General features: G+C 44.2%; 1 protein-coding gene across 2 annotated transcripts in view; it reads right to left on the bottom strand.

Annotated features, from left to right (window-relative positions):
• The window catches only part of GLI2 (GLI family zinc finger 2), a 187,729-nt gene extending 172,428 nt beyond the window's left edge, over positions 1-15,301 (bottom strand). The window contains exon 1 of one of the 2 annotated variants that reach the window (XM_074548768.1): positions 15,194-15,301. The gene's annotated coding sequence lies outside the window, so the exon portion shown is untranslated. Of the gene's footprint in view, positions 1-14,794; positions 15,125-15,193 lie in introns of those variants that run through there. The other variant, XM_074548767.1, reaches the window with a different exon arrangement.
• Between the last annotated feature and the right edge of the window lie 1,544 nt (positions 15,302-16,845).

Genomic DNA, 16,845 nt, shown 5'->3' with positions numbered 1-16,845 from the left:
TCTTACACGCTGAGTTGTTATCTCTACCTACACCACATGCAGGTCATGCTGACTTCCAGAAGACTCAAATCCCAGTCAGCACTCATTTAGCTTATGACACAAAGAATAGCTGCTCCGCTCTTCCATAATGGCCTAAAGAGTTATGATGTATTCTGGATTAAGTCCTAAAGCACCTAAACAGATGGGTTTTTTTACCCCACAAAAGTCATTATTAAGTTAAGAAGTAATTTGGTCATGTAAGTTTAACTTAAGCTAGTAAATCAAATAACATCTTTCTAAAAGCAGTAAAGTGTTCAGAACTTAATCCTTTTAATTCCTGCTTATCCCCTTGGCACTTAGACTATTTTTATTCTATTCACTTTTGCCATAATAAAATGTTAATAAAAGAGTGCAAGTAGTCAGACAAGTTACAGAAATAAAGAAGACTGGTTTCCTACAGGTTGGGTGTCTTACATCCCTTCTTTCCCCCACAGTATTTTCCCAGCTGCCACCAGGTTGTCTGTGCATCTGTCTCCTTGGGACCCCTTCATGTCCCTTAACTACTCATGAGCCAAGTGCCTGCTCAGGGGCTGACTGTGGTTTTGTACCAGCCCGCAGGTCTAGCAGAGCAGAGAGCTGATAACATCACATTCCAGCCTCCTCTTCTGCTGGGGGACTGGCTCTTCTGCTAAAGAGCAACAAATTTAAGGCAAAGATCTCCCTTATGAAAATAGACAGTGAAAGTTTTGTGAACTTCCTGCATAATAATGCAATAGTTTTTCTAAGATAACCCACGCAGGTATTGTTACCAACTAGAACTGTGATACATGCATGTCCCACAAATGCGCTGAAAGTAAGGTGATCTTTGCAGGCCACAGGAAGGGCTCCCTCAGATAAGAAAAGGGCAGGGAAAGCATTGCTTTCTGAGAAGCCCCATGGGAAATAATCAAACTTACAACCAGTTCTTTCATAAATCAAGAGGATCAGGTTCAAGTAGCTTTTCATGTGCCACCATGACAATGTCACAAAGGAAAGGTCTGTCCCAACCATGCAAATCCTTAGCATGGTGAACATTTCCAGTTTACAGCAATTATCTTGAAATGCCCCTGCCTACTTGTATGCAGACAAAGCACAGGGAAGCAGAGTGTGTACCACTGCTTGTGGAAGGCTGCAGGGTAAGTCACTCTTCTGTTCCAGTACAAGCTCTGCATGGTTCCAAGGCCCATGATCCAGATCTAACACATCAGTACAAACAGGTCACAGGGGTCCATGTAAGAGGCAACTGGTGACACACAAGGCAGGACATGCCCTCCTGGCCACACCTGGTCTCACAAAGCAGTCATCACTCACTAGGCTCTTTGCCATGAACCTGGAATACAAAGAGCAGCCCTGTGCCCTTGGTCAGCTGCCACATTTCCTGGTATTTCTAAGGGATTGAGCTGTGGGTCCTGAGGGAGCTGGTGGGTGAAGTGGCTAAGCCACCATCCATCCTATCTGAGAAGTTGTGGCACTCTGGTGAAGTTCCCACTGACTTCAAGAGGAGAAACACAACACCCATTTTTCCTCCCCACAGATACAAGCTATACAGTCAGCTCCCTGTCCAGGAGTCACTCTGCCTGAGGCTGGTGGTCCCAGCAGGGCACTTGCCACATCCCTGCACTATTTCTACCACTACAACACAGCTGGTTTGCTGAGTCCAGCTGAACACTGCAGCTCCCCAGGAAATATGAGGAACTGGGGTCCCAGTAAAGCAGGAGTTGTCAAATTGATCTGTCAGAGACACAGCCCAGTGGAAGCCCTGCACTTATGTGGGATGGTACCAGGTTTCTTTCTGAACACAGTACACCTCATCATTCAAGCACCACACTCATAACTATATCTAAGCATGAAACACAAACTTTCTATTATTGTTTTCATAGATAACCAATAAATCTTTCATTTCTACTGAAAAGAGAATTACAGGCCCAACACGCTTAAGACACAGGCTGTGATCCAGCCTTCCAACATGGATTCAAATCTAACCTTTTGTGTGCAATAAGTGAGCAGACTCATTCAGTCCCCAGTATGACCAGTCCACTTGCAAACTGTGACATCAGATGGCACACTCAGCACCTAAGCCCATAGGTGGAAATACCACCTACAAGTACAAGGTACAGCTGGATGCAGGTACTTGCATAAATCCCATTCAGGGCAGTGTTAAAAAGAAAAAAAAAAAAAAAAAAAAAAAAGAAAAAAAAAAAAACCAAACCAAAAACCAACAAATAACTCCAAACACATAAACAAACAAAAAGGAAAAATAAAAGGAATACAAATACAGTATGATGAATTTTCAGCAGTGGTCTAGCTAGCACACGTGGGTGTGATGCATGTACGATCCCTTGCACCATCTGCTCTGGTCTTTGCAGCCCTATCCTTTATCCTAACATTATTCCCCAGCAGTTTCTTGCTTATCAGAGAAGTGATCTGCAGTTCTGCCACTGGACCACTCAACTCTATTTTCTGCAGAAACCCAAGCAGTGGCTTTCCTGAGTAGCTGTTTTTTCCTTGGTACAGTGAACTTAATAGAGATGTCGAGCAGAAGTGCTGGCTGCTTCCTACCCCTGCTGAAATTGGGAGCAGACCTCCTGCAAGGAGGCAGCCCCAGGGAGCAGCTCTAATGCAAAGCAGCCTTTACCATTCAGGAGAGCTGCAGCACCAGGCTGCTGCTGCCAACTTTTCTGCCACGTTCATCCTGGCACTGCAGATGAGGAGGAGGAGCGGCATCCCGTGGCCACACTGCCAGAGTGACACCCGGCTACCCGAGGGGTGGCTGGACTCTGACCTCCCATTTAAGCACAAGTTGGTCATGAGTCAGAAAACTCCACTGCTGTGGGCTGGGGGACGGGCAAAACAACATTTCAGAGGCAAATGCCCTGGGAGCCACGCTCGTCACTGACGGAACCCAAGAGATCTGGATTAATTTGCCTTTTTGCTTTCAGTTTACTTCTTGCGACCTCACAGTAAACCGCTTAACCTTGCAGGCAATAAAGTGAGATGCCAGCATGTTCAGCTCATAGTACTCACACTATGCTCTAATCCAGTCTGCATGTCCAGTCCTGTCATTAGCTGGAGGAAACATTAATCCAAGACAGTAGAAAAGAAGGAGTAAAAAATTGTTTCTGGAAATGCAATTATTCTAATGGCAAACTGTGGAGGTTTGTTATCTAGACCCACAGCTGAGTTAAACTGAAACATATTATATTTCATGAAAAAAAAGTTTTAACCATATGTTTAGTCATTTGTGAGCTCTTGATCCTAACGCACAACATAAGCTGCAATATCAGTGTCAAAAGTGCCTGATTTAAAGCATAAGAGGCAGAGTTACATGAAGTCAAGTTAAAATCACTTCTGCAAGTTTGTGGGCAGAGACCTTCACGTGGACTGACAGGTACAGGGGAACACATCCTAGGGTCTGTGCTGGACAGGGGGAATGGAAAGTTTTTTCATCAGAAGTTTTTCTGTGAGATTGGCTAGGGGGAAGATGATATAGCTGGGGGGGAAGACTGAGACAGCTAAAGAATAACACATGGTATGCTTTCAAAACATACAGCAACATGTGACATTCGTCTGCAAGTCTGGCGCTGAGGAGCCTGTGGTCTGGCAGCAGGGAGAATTTCTGCTTTTTATTTCTTAAATCATTGCAGGCATTTGAACTAAACCCCCCACCTAATAGTCTGAGGGGTAGAACATAAAATCAGATTTTACGTACTGTACTTTCAGTCAGCCATTTTCTCAGCGGATTTTTTATCCTCCAACTCAATTCCCACATCATTAAAGTGATGCTGTCTCTTTAAAACACAACGTGGTGCCGTGCCAAAGCCTGCAATAAGAATCACTGGCACCAAAACAGTCAAAGCACACAGCTTAATTCTCTACTTAATAAGACAATTAAAGAAGAGTATTTGGATACAGCAGTCTGCAAGTACCAACACAGAGCACTGATGTCTCCAAAGGCATGTTGATCTGAAGGCTTTATCAGAAAGCATCTGTCACAACCAGATGCCATCAACACCTGAGAAAAGTGTGAAATAAAGTGGGTTAATGTGGCTGTGATACACACAAAGGCTTGCACTGCCCAAGTCCCTAATTGTGAGCATTTAAGAGGGTGCAGGATAAAATGCCCAGATGTAAAATTGCTCACAGATTAAAATAAATTAAAATATATGTATACAGCTACATCTATTAAAATACAGTCTTGTGCATATTACTCAAATTACAATGGAATTAAGAGTACTGTGTATTTTGAGTATTCACTGCCATAATCATAGAAAGGCTTAGAGCAAAGCTGTTTTTAAGTACTGTGCTTTGACAGATGCATTGATACACATGGATGAATTGGGGTACAGAGACTAACTCAGGCACCAGTGATTGCTCATATGGACTCCCTTGACCATATCTGCCTCTAAGTTTCCAATCAAGTAATTCTCAGATGTCATCTCCTAGCAGGCTTCATTCTGCAGAGCTGAACCAAAGCTAGAGAGAAAGATAACAGCAGCGATATATGAACTAATTAGTCATTTGATTAGCTGGCAAGAAGACAAGGTCCTGCAGTTCTGTGACCTAAAAATGCCACTGATGACCTTAAAACTGCATCTCAAGGGTGTCTGGAAATCTGTAACCTCCAGGAAGAGAGAGAGAGAAATGGGTGATGCCTAAACTGCATTAGCTCACATGAGATGTTGAAAGAGCACAGATGTTAAGCCAAGGATAGGTGTGACATTTGAAGCACTCAGCCAGCAAAAGAGCACCTGCAGCTCTGCACTCTGTTTGAACTGCTGCACCAAGGACTCCCGGTCCAGCCTACATGGGAGGTTCGTGGGACGAGTGGTTTAGCACACACAGAAAGCACACCAGGACCACAGACCTCATCCTAGCAACCCAACAACACATGGCAAGAGAGCAAAAACATAAACCAGATAAAATCCCCCAACTGCTCCCCCTTCATTAAAGCAGGGCTAACAGCCTGCCAGTCCCAGGCAGCACCTCCTGGGCTGCACCACACCAGGAGGAGAGAGTGACTGAGGAAAGGAGGGAGAAGTCACTTTGAAGAAGACATCCTGAGTGGTTGCCTTCTTCACTTCCACTGGAGGGTCCTACACTTCACTGGAGATCTGATTCTGGCAAACCCCATGAATGCACTAGTTATTCCACATTCAGTAACAGGAGGAGGGAGTGGGGTGATGGCTGAAAAGTTGCATCTTCAACAGCAAAGGAGGAAGACACCAAAATGACCAGGGTTAGGGGTCCCAAGTTGTTGTGTGTCCCCTTCCTCAGTCTGACAGCTGGAGCATTTCATCACCTGACTGCACCCAATGCACTAAAGGTTTCCAGCCTAAACTGAGGCAGCGCCTCCCTGGAAAGCCACCACCTGGTGCAGAGAAACCCACCGTGACCAGAAATGGGCCAGCCCAAAGTGGGCAGCAGAGAGCAACACCAACTCACAAGCAGTGAGTTCCTCTCTACCAAGAAAGCCAATCTCATCTCCCACCTTCAACAGCTTGGGTGGAGTCTGATTCTCAGGTGTCCCTCTACCCTGAGAAGAGACTAAAGGAAACAAATGCATTGGCAAAGATGCTCCTGCCATCTGCACCTTGGAAATGCCCTCTGGACTGGAGAAGAGGAAGACCCCTCACCCTGCATGCTCCCGGGAGAACGGTGCAACCTCCAGCACTGCCCTGTTTCATCCCCGTCCTCTCAACACAGATCTAGACTTGCCTTTCAACGCCCGCTTCCCCTATGTGCTTTGACCCAGAGGGATGAAATCACCTCCAGCATCAGTCAATTTCTCAAAAGAAGTCCAACACATAGTTTAAATTTTACCAACCCCTGTCAGAGGCCTTGGAGTAATATGCAGAAGTAGGAACATTTTCTCAAATAGGAAATGGAGATTTAGAGTGCTGCAGCAAGGTCTCTAAAGAACTGCAAGCTTTGTTGGGATAATGCAACCCCAATATGCACAATGTTTCCCTCCTCATTCCCTTTTCTCCGCAGAAAATGGGAAAAAGACCCCAACTGCACACACAATAAATCAAACATGAAAAATTGGCCATGGACATGGTTCAGAAACACATGTGCTGTGCTCAGCCCTGTTGTTCCCTTACAGCTCTCAGAAGCAGTAAGTTAAGAATCCAGTTACTGCAGTTACAAAGAAATGTAAGGTTTCCAAATATGACTTATTGTGAATTGAAACAAAACCTCAAAATGCTGAAATTCTCCACAAAAGGAATTCTAAAACAATCACTTGGAGTCCACTGTAAAAGCAATTATATTGCTACTGTATTTCCTACAATGGAATTATACTTTAAAATTCTAAACAGAAACTTACTTCAACACAAAGCATGTAAAACAATGAATTGTTAACACTCTCAGAAAAATCCTCCATCTCTTTTTTCTGCAACTTTTTAACAACACTGACCTGGTTTTGTAGAAGATTTTAGTGTTGATGACGCCAGATATTGGAATATGATTCCATCAACGAGTACTAGCCAGGAAATACCAAAGCTGGGGTTGCCAAAGCAACATAATTAACTTGATCACGGTACATACACTGTGTGCCACTTCCCAAATGGCCCTTTAACACCCAGCTAAATCCTTGGCTTGAATGGGGCATCCAAATGAGTTTCTCCTCCAAGTTCCTCAAGAACACAGAGCAAAAGGAGAAGTTGTCAAAATTACTGAAAGCCAAGTACCACTCTGCTCCCTGGCCAATGGTCCCCTGCACTTGAAGAGGTCAAGGAGCAATTCTTGAGCCTACTCCCCCAACTATGAGCTGTAGCAATCCCAGAAATGTGACCGCTTGCATTTTATAAAGATTTGCTTTTAATTCACTGTTACCAAATTTAAGAGGTTTGATTCTTTTATGGCATTATCAGTAAAATGACTACTGTTTGGGCAGGGAGGCCTGAATGCTGGTGCTAAACCTTGATCCTCAGGCCACAAACTTCAAAACCTGAATATGCTGTCAGTAACTCGATGTGTACAATGTATCAAAAATAAGAATCTGTCTGTTCATATAGAAAAAAAATAAAGAAAAGAAACAGAAAAAAAATTGAGTGATGGGCTTTCAGTCTGTCATCAGGCCACTGTGACCTCAATTTTTGAGAAATAAAATCAAAATCTATTCTTATCTTCAGAGATTCAAGATGTATTTATGTGTCAAACTTTCTCCCCCTTGTCCTTAGCCTTTGGGAAGCACACTAAAAATCATATCAAAGCCTGCAAACCTTGCCATCACATTCCCATTCACCTCTGACCCAGGATGCCTACAGCTCTCACCAGAGCTGCTCAGTGCATCCTCCCGTGCGGCAAAGGCAGCAGGTCTGGGAGCAAACGGCTCAGGATGAAATAAAGGCCACTTTGCATAGCAAAACTGTGCTGCCCCGCTCAAATTCTGAAGGCCAGAGAAGTTTTCTTTGGCGGTTTTCTGCTTCTTTGTATCTGAGAAGGATATTTCACCACCCTCTTCCTCTCCTTACATACAAATATTTGATTATTCTCTTTGAAATGTCTCTGTAACATCTACAGGCACAGGACGCCGAATGCAAACACTGATTGATTCTTTCTTAGCCATCAAATGTGCTTACACAGCAACTACACACAGCAAATGCACACAAATCTCACATTTCACGTTTTAAAATATGAACATGCTGTGTTATTTTTTTTACTCAAACATAATGAATGAGCTTAAATATTAGAACTTGAAATTATTAAGTAAATCATGGCACCTGTAAAGCTTTTATTTGCATAACATTAATTCTTGATGGCATGTAAAACAAATTCATCACTCTCACTATATTGTAGTCTGATTTATGTTAGAATTGGAAAAAATAAAAATCTTGAGCACAAAATTATGTTGACAAGATGTACGTGCTCTTCGAAGCACAAGATTTTTTTTTTTTTCTGAAGCATCAAAACAACTAAATTATGGGAAAGAGGGCTGGGAGAAAGCATTTTTAAAAATGAATAACATACTAGCATCACACATACACACTCTACAGTTATTAATGTCAAGCATGGTGAAGATACTCTAGAAAATCATTACCATTCATAGCTACTAACAGCCATTAAATTTCAATCAATTCAACTTAACACAAGTGTACTTCAGCAGCCCTTACAGTTCCTTATAGGGGTGGCTCAGAAAGTCCTGTCTGACTTATTGCATTGTCCCCCGCACAAAGGGGCATTGCTGAGCATTGCTGTGAAAAGGAGCGATCTTGGTGTTGGGAAATGATGCTCTTTTAACACTGCTGCAATCAACAGACCTTGCTTTTAAAGACGGTGTGATAAAAGGGCTCTAATAGAGCTCCTCAGGTCAGCGTGGAGGGGAGCAATACACTGATTCTAGCTAGGAATGCCACTTTCCAAACTGAAAAAAAAAGAAATGCTGAGATGTTTTCAAGGGGTTTTCAATGAATTTTAGCGACAGAATCAAACTGCTTAACACAGCGCTAAACAACTTCCAGGTGATCTGTTTGCTTGAATAGACTATAATCATCAAATATACATTTAAACAAAACAGGATTTAACTTCCAGAGACTGGGTATTTAAGGCTCTTAGTGATGAATATAAGCCACAGCACTGTAATATTACAGAATCTCCACTCTTCTGAATTGCATTGGTAACACGGGAAGTTTTCCCACTGCCACTGCAGGAATTCCGCTGCGCAGCTCACCATCCCCTGCAGATTGTGGCAAGAACCAGCGGGTGCCCTGGCGGGGGTATTTGCCACCTCCTGGGGGGGTGAGGGACTGTGACCACGGGGGGCTCCTCTCCGAGGGGCTGGGCCCGCACCGGCTTCCCCTGAGCAGCACAGCATCCCACAGAAGGTGTCTGTCTTCCTCTGGACAGATTTCATTCGTTTCATGTGAATGGGTTAGCTACACTAAAATCCTACATTTCACAGGGGACGGGAGATGTTTTATTACTATTCCCCCCCACCCCCTTCCCCCCCAGAAGCCCAGATTTTTACAGCAGGGCTCATTCTGCTGGGCACAAAGTCCTCTCTCTAGATTTACAGGCAGATGAAACTTGCAAGTGTCTACTCCTACAGAACAGTCACTCCATGCACAGAAAAACAGATGTGCCATCACTACAGCTGAAATTACAAACTCAAGTCCAGAGTCCCTTTTGTGGCTTTTAGATCATCCTTTAAAAGTATCAGGATTGATGCTACTATTCATTGGGAGAGTATTTAGGACTGTTCTACAGAACTCTACGGTTTTGCTTCCTCTGGGACTTAGACTTTGCATTTAACATGGGGTAGCAGTAAAGTTCTTAAGAATTAAGAAACATCCAAGTAATCTCTCAGGCAGATATATGCTTCATTTTAACTCATTTCCCTACACTTACAAGCTGCACTAAATGAAATTAAATTAATGTTAAAAGGGGCGTTTTTTGAAAAATCTTCCAGTGACAAGTTCAGAAAGTGCCAGAGTTCAAGTAAAGCGTTCCATGGAAAATGTTAGCAAAGCTTAATCATACTGGAAGCCACATTTAATTACAGCTTTTTTAAAGTCCATCTGGGAAAAAAGAAGCGACTTAAATATGTCACCTGAGATGATCTAGATACTGAAACTATTTGTAAGTTAACAAAAGCATTTGCATCACAAAGCGCTCTGGGGCAGCACCACGGCAAAGCAGATGTGTAATGAACAAGGATCACAGCACCAAAACAATCAGGACTGTAAATAACTACTACTAATCTGCAATCATTTAAATTTGGATTTAATTGCTAGGCAGCAAATACATTTAATTCCTGAAGAGGTAAATGCTCTGCCGAATACACACTTAAAGGTATTTAGTGACAGAAGCACCACAGTCAAGAATCCAAATGTCAGGAAGGCAGAAAAAAGCCAAGGAGCAGAGCTGGGGCTGCCATGAGTTCACAACTTTAAACAAACTTTTCCCTGGAAGAGAATTAATAATGTGGCCATTCCCACTGTACATACTGTAAGTGATGCAGGAGTGACACAATGAGGCACATGGGAGGCAAGAGGGTAGTGCCTATGGAACAAAATTCAATCTAGTGACTAATGAATAAAAAGTTCCTTTTATTTCTCAGTTGTTTTTGGTTCATTAAATTTTCCACAGATTTGCAGAGAAGAAAACGTGATCAATAAACCTTGACAAAAGTGAACATGTGAAATAGAGGAGAGAAAGGCACAGGAAGATAAAAGTGATATCCCGATCACAGATTTCAGAGGCAGATGACCAGAGCTCTGGGCTGCTGAATAATCTGAATAGACCATCATTTCTTTACAGCCTTTTACTTTCTTTTCCCTGACTGTTGGAACTCTTCATTCAATACAATGGTAAATGCACTAAAACTTTTTTTCTTATGCTAATGGTCGAAATCGGGCGCTCACAGTTAAAACACACTTCCCACCAACTTGTTTTCTTAAAAAAGAAAAAAAAATTAACCTATTCAAGTTAAACTAAAATGTCAAAGACAGCTTAAGGCTTACTCTCACCATTCCTCAAAATTAATGGTTTTCTCCCCAGTAGATACAAAAAGAAAAGACTTGAATAAGGATAAAGCTGCAAGACTCTTTTCATATGAAAAAGAACACTTAGAAAGTAAAAAGAAATACATCCAGTACAAAGATCCTGGTACCTACAGTTCTAATTTGTATTGTTTCCTCTTAGAATATTTATAATTGCAGAAAGGTGACAGCCAATCACAAATAATTGTGAAACGATAAGAAAAGATTCACCAGTGACTAATGTATTTGGGCAGTCATGCCCATGACAGTATCAGAAACGCTTCCACTCATTACAATAGGAGCCCAAGGGAGCCTATTTTCAATTTTTTTCTAATTTGGGTGTCCACTTCCAGGCACTGAGGCCTCTTTTTGCTGTAGTACTGAATATTCATAAATACCAAACAATTTTTACAGCTCTGACTTTCTAAATTAAAGGATAATTTACCTGTTCCCTTTGTGCAACACATTTCATCTTTAGTGCATTTGGGTTCACTTTGTTTATAAGAAGTTAAAGATTATGGGTTGTGGTTTTACAGTAGCCAAGAGTGAATGAACAAAAGTTCTGTGGCCTCTTCTGGACTACACACATCGAACATGTATTCACTCCCAACTGGAGCTGGTCTGTAGAAAATTTGACCTGATTACTCACTATTTCCATTCCAGTCACTTGTTCACAAGGGAAACCTGCAATTTTGCCTCTTGAACTATCAAGATTGCCATGCAAGATGCAATTTTTCATTCCTTTTACACCAAACACCAGTTAGTTTCTAGAAGATGCATATATATGGGATCTGCTGTATGCACAGGTCATGAATTGTGCACACTCCATGCATGCACACAAATGTGCGTACATACATGTAGATATGCACAGGCACACATGTATTATTTGCCTTTCTAACACAATGCCCTCTTGCTGTCATTCATAGGAGGATTCATTCTTTGCTGTTATTTTATTTAGTGTTGCATTAATTAATTCCCAAATACCTACAAGTTGTTTTGGTTTTCTTTACAAGGGTCCTGGCAGCAGAGCTGAAGCAAACCCTAAATACCACTTAATGCTTTGTGGCAAGTTGTCCAAATGTGCAACTGTTTAAAATATTTACCCAGGTACATAGGGGGGTTGTGCAGCTCTCGAACAATGCCCTGGAATCTTTCCCATCAGCAAGAAAGCGGACAAAAAGCAGAGACCGCTTAACCTCAATGCCTTAGCAGCAAGTGAGAAGTGCAAATATTGCATTTCTATAAAGCCCTAGAAGCTTCATAGAAATGGAGTGGCAACTAATTAGTTTGATGCTATAGTCACATCTAATGTTCCTAAGTAGCTTCTTTGAAAAAACTCACTGCCTTGAAATCCTTGGCCAGATTATTAAGTGGAGGCTTTGTGATGGGGCAATAGATAGGTGTTTGCTCCACAAATATATACAGATTTTGGTGACTGCTTACTGAATCCACTGCCTTCACTAATCTGCACTGGAAACTTCACTATGAACAGAGCACTTCTCAGAGTACAAAAGCATGAAGTATCTGTGTACCTTTCAGACTACAGGGCAAACAACTGGCTTACAGTAGGCCACCAAAAACAGAGGCAGGCAGTTAACCAAGTTAACTTGCAAACAGAGAATGAGAATAATGAAATTGCTATTAGGTCATATGCTCTACCCTATCCTTAAACTAAAAAAAAGATGGGTCCAGAGGACTGAAAAATTCAAACATTCTCAATAGAAATAAAGTATCGGGATCATGAAAAATGTATTTTCAAGTCAGACAAAACTGTAGCAACTACATAACCCTTTCTGTGTACAGATGATCACACAGCCCTAGAGCCTGTGCAGCTTCTATACAACTGTGCCACTGAAAGGGAAGTTGTGGTATAAACTTGTAAGATCATTAGAATCACACAAAACATAATCAAAAATGGTTCTTTGACATTGAAGTTCACACTGCTTTTCAAAACAATGACAAAAATACTGCTCATTATCTATATGCAGCCAGAAGGCTGTGTTTTCTAAATGTGACTTCAGTGTGACATTTGGGAACACAAGCTGCTATGTATTGGATGTCTGAGGTCAAGTTCTATTCTCTTTTATCCAAGTATAACCTGGAGCAGCTTCAATGAAATTATGCTAGATTTATATTGACATATGCATCTAGTTCAAATTCTTCTATGGCTCTAACTTTTCTCTAATTGAATGACCTAACACAAATAGTATTTGTCCATCTGTATACATCCCCTTTGACACGCTGGAGAAAAAAAAAAGAAAGACATTGAAAGGAAGTTGGAAACAGTCCTCGAGATCTGTTTTCCTTTGAAGAACAGCAGTTGCATTTCTGGGCACTTCAAAGTCACATACTTTAAGCAATAACAACATTCAAGATGAAGTGAATCTTACCTCAACTTGCTTTAAAGATCAACTCTTTCACAAACACACACCAGAGGTTGGATATACACATACCTATAGATTAACAAGTTCATCTTCAGTCAATCAGGCACTCTGCAGTGCTACAGATAGGTCATGCTTTCAATCAAATGACAAATTTCCAGGAGTTGTTTACAGTGGAAAAGCCATAATGAATTTCATTCGCTTCTTAAAAGTTGTCAGTTTTGCAATAACATTCAATACTACATTTTTATTGCAATTCAAAGTTTGACAGGTGTCACCATTTCCTGACGTTACAGCCCAAATACAAATTACCATATCCACCCATCAGAAAAGCTGAACCAAACCAATTCACCAACTGTAGTTGCCGTATGCAGCAATTATCACGCAATTCAAACATCTCAGCAGTATAAATAATTAGTTAATTATCTAGCACAATCCTCTTTTCCAGGTGAATTTAGTTTCTTTTCTAATGAAGTTAATTTTATTAGATTTAGAACTTTAAAAAATCAAAACAAAACCAACCCCAAAAAGACCTCCAAAGTTTTTCTTAAAACAAGGTAGCTAGAACAAGCAGATAAAATCAGCAAGTCTTACAACAAATCAGTCTATTCCACTTGTGTGTATTTTGAATTTCATGGCTTATTTACTTAACTTTTTTGGCACTAACTCCACAGCACATGCCAATACAATATTTGTTTAAATGCTGTTTTATGCACATGCTAGTAACGCTTACTTTCAAATTCTTGTACATCCCAAGAGCCTCAGTTGAAAAAAAAAAAAAAAAAGAATAAAAAGAACAAAAAAGGGGGATTGGTAGGGGGTAGACAAGCTTTTAAACTAGCGCCTTTATCTGTGGCCGTAAAAATATAAACACCATACACCAATAAAATGCTAATTTCTGTAAGCACGAAGTTTTCCAGCACCTGGGGCAGTACGAAACGCGAGGGCAGCTATAGAAGACACAAGTTCCGCTGGCCCGGCCGGCGGTGACCCCACGCCCGCACATTTGGGCACCGGGGCCATGCAGCGGGGCCGAGCCGGGTCCCGCCCCGCGGAGGGGACACCGCACCCGCGGCTCAGCCCCGGCCTGGCAAGTTTTGAAGCCCTGGCTGCATGTTAGCTAAATGAATAAATAAATAAATAACCCCGTAAACCTCGGAAAAGCCGGCAGCAGGACCACTGATAAATCACCCTAAGTCCCCGCGCTGGAAAAGTCAGGTTTCCCAGGAAATGATGGCAATCACTTGAGGCAGAAAAGGCATCTAGATGAGCCCATCTCCCTCCCCTCCTCCCTGATTGTTTTAAAGCCACCGAGTCCGGGGGAAAAACTCTCAACTCTCTAAGTCCTTAATAGGATTGGAGTCCGGGTCTCTCCAAGCCGCTCCTCATCACACAGGGATCAAGTTGCAGCAGGGAATTTTTTAAATTCCTCAGCAAATATACTTGTCGAAAGATTGCCCCTCCCGGATGGGGGGATGACAAGGAGGCGAGGGGGCAACTTCATTTTTCCTCTGAAAAAAGAGACAAACTCTATTCTGGCTTTGGGGAGCTCTGCCGTCCTCCGGGAGCCAGCGCAAGGCGGTCCCGGCAGCAGCCCGGGGCTGGGACTGTCACCGCAGCCCCCGGGAAAAACAATGGCCGGGGAGGCACGGTCCCGGAGGGGTCTGGCGGGGAAAGGGGGGGACGCGGCGGACACACGCGCGGCCCCATCCTCCCCGCTCACCTACGAGCTCGGGGGGACACACGGGATGGGCTCCCTGGGCACCCGCAGCGAGGAGAGCCCCTCAGCAAACTGCACCCTCCCTCACACACACCCCCCACCGGCGCAGGGCAGCTCCAGCCAAAGCGGGAGGAGAGGGGGGAAAAAAAAGAATAAAAAGCACAATGAAAAGACACAATAAGCATCAACTTTACCCAAAAAGCGGAGCAGCAAGTTTTCAGCAGACGAGCGGTTGCCGCGGAGCAGCGCTGCTCCTCCGGACCCCCATCATAAACTTGGGGGAGGGGGGCGTGGGAGGGACTTTCCCTCCGTCCTTCCCTTTTGTGCCGCTCCCCCGCTCCGCTCCGCTCCACGCCAAAAGCTGCCGCGGATCCCGGCGGCGGCGGCGCGGTGCTCTCCCGGCGGCAGGCGCGGAGCAGCTCCGCGGAGGCGGGCGGGGAAGGACGGGGAGAGGGAGGGAGCGCGGGAGCGCTGTGGAGGGCCGGGGGCGGCGTGCAGAGGTGAGGGGCTCCTGCTGCCCATCCGCCCGAGCCGCCGGCGGGACACGGCGCGCACACGTTCACCTACTTTATGTATATAATAGATATACGCACACATGCACACACACGAGGGATGAAGTTGAGCAGCCTGCAGGAAGACGCTGGAGCGCTTTCAAGCCCTGACACAAGAGGAAAACTGGCTCTAGGGTCTGTTTTCTCTTCCACCCGCCCTTTAAGGAAAAAAAAAAAAAAAGGGAAATCTAAACCTTCCCACCCTTTTGGCGCGGGAGCAGCGCACCGCTCCGGATCTTCTCTCTCCTCCCCCCAGCCCCTTTCATCCCGGCTCGCCCCCTCGCCTCAGCGAACCGCACCATTTTGGGAGCGGGGCTTTCTGTGGGGCGCGGTGGGATCCGCTCCGCCAGCCCAGCCCGGCCCGGCCGCGCCGCTCGGGAGCGCCGGGAGCCCCCGCACACCGCGCTCAGCTGGAGCGCATCTGCAGCGAGCCCACACAAATCCCCTTCTCGAGGAAAGCTGCCCCCCCTCCCCAAACAGCGCAAGTTTGGCTTGTGCAGATTCGCTCGCGGAGAGGCGGGGATGGAGCTGGGGGTGGTTTCCCTCCAACTTTGGTGGTTGCTTTTTCCCCGCGAGTTTGCGCGACTTTTTCAAGCCCCCGCCACAGCAGGGCTGGAGGCAGCAGAGCTCCGCGGAACATCCTCGCACACGGGCGGCTTTACCCGCCGGGAACATCTAGGGGGAGAAACGCGTTCATTATAGACTGTTCCCTAAACGCGATAAGCAGCCTCACCGGAGGTTGAATGTAGTTTCATCCTCTTGTTTTGGGACTAAGGCTACGAGGAGGGGAGAAAGAATCTCCAAAAAGTGCCCCGCTCCCACCCCGATTATCTTCGCTTTTGCTCCGTTCTACATTAAACAGCAGTACCAATGAGAAACGCAGCAGCCTGAACTTGGACTTTGGCCAAGCTGGGCTTGTTATTTAAATTGTTTTGATTTCTTTGGCTATGGAATTTATCAAAAGTTTAAAACGCAACCAGATGCTGTTGGGAAGGGTCACTGCGCTGTACTCCAGAGCAAGCTCAAACTCGCCGTATCATCAGGGTATCTGACTCCGGCAGGATTATGGCCAGTACCATGGCAACCGCATGCCACATCAGCCCCCAGCTTCACTTTCAGTCCCTTGGGCAGTGTTAACATTTGCCAGCGGATTTGCCCGACACGCAGCCCAGGTCCGGGCAAGTGGAAAATGAGCACAAACCACTCAGAAACCTTCCTCTTCTAGCCTGTGCAAAGCAACCTGGCTGGACTGCTTCATACTACAATTTTAATCCTAAAAACCAGCTACCAATTTGGGTGCCTTCTGTCTGAAATTTTGCACACATATCTTTTTCTCATTTTTTTCTTCTCTTTTTTCCCTCCTTATTTTCTGGATGTCATTAGAAGGCTAGTATCTGAGGGTGACAACTGGCTCACCATGCACTCCCAGATCCCATTTATTCCATTCAGATAGCCTGGGAAGGACTGTGAGGCAGATTATTTTGCCAACCACCAACACTGCAACTTTTTTTTTTTTTTTTTTGGTCAAAGTCTTGTATTAATATGCACTCAGTGTTTTATCCAAAGAAATTCTCTCCTCTCTCCGTGGTACACATGCAGTCGGTGCTGGCACAGCAGCACAAACTTGCCCCATCCAAGTGGACAATTTTGTGCAGAGAGGAGTTTCATTGCACCTACTACTGATGAGCACCATG

The sequence above is a fragment of the Zonotrichia albicollis genome, chromosome 10 (genome assembly GCF_047830755.1).
Source record: "Zonotrichia albicollis isolate bZonAlb1 chromosome 10, bZonAlb1.hap1, whole genome shotgun sequence".
NCBI classification, from domain to species: domain Eukaryota; kingdom Metazoa; phylum Chordata; class Aves; order Passeriformes; family Passerellidae; genus Zonotrichia; species Zonotrichia albicollis.
Note: the sequence above shows the minus strand (reverse complement) of the source record. Positions and strands in the feature narration are given on the sequence as shown.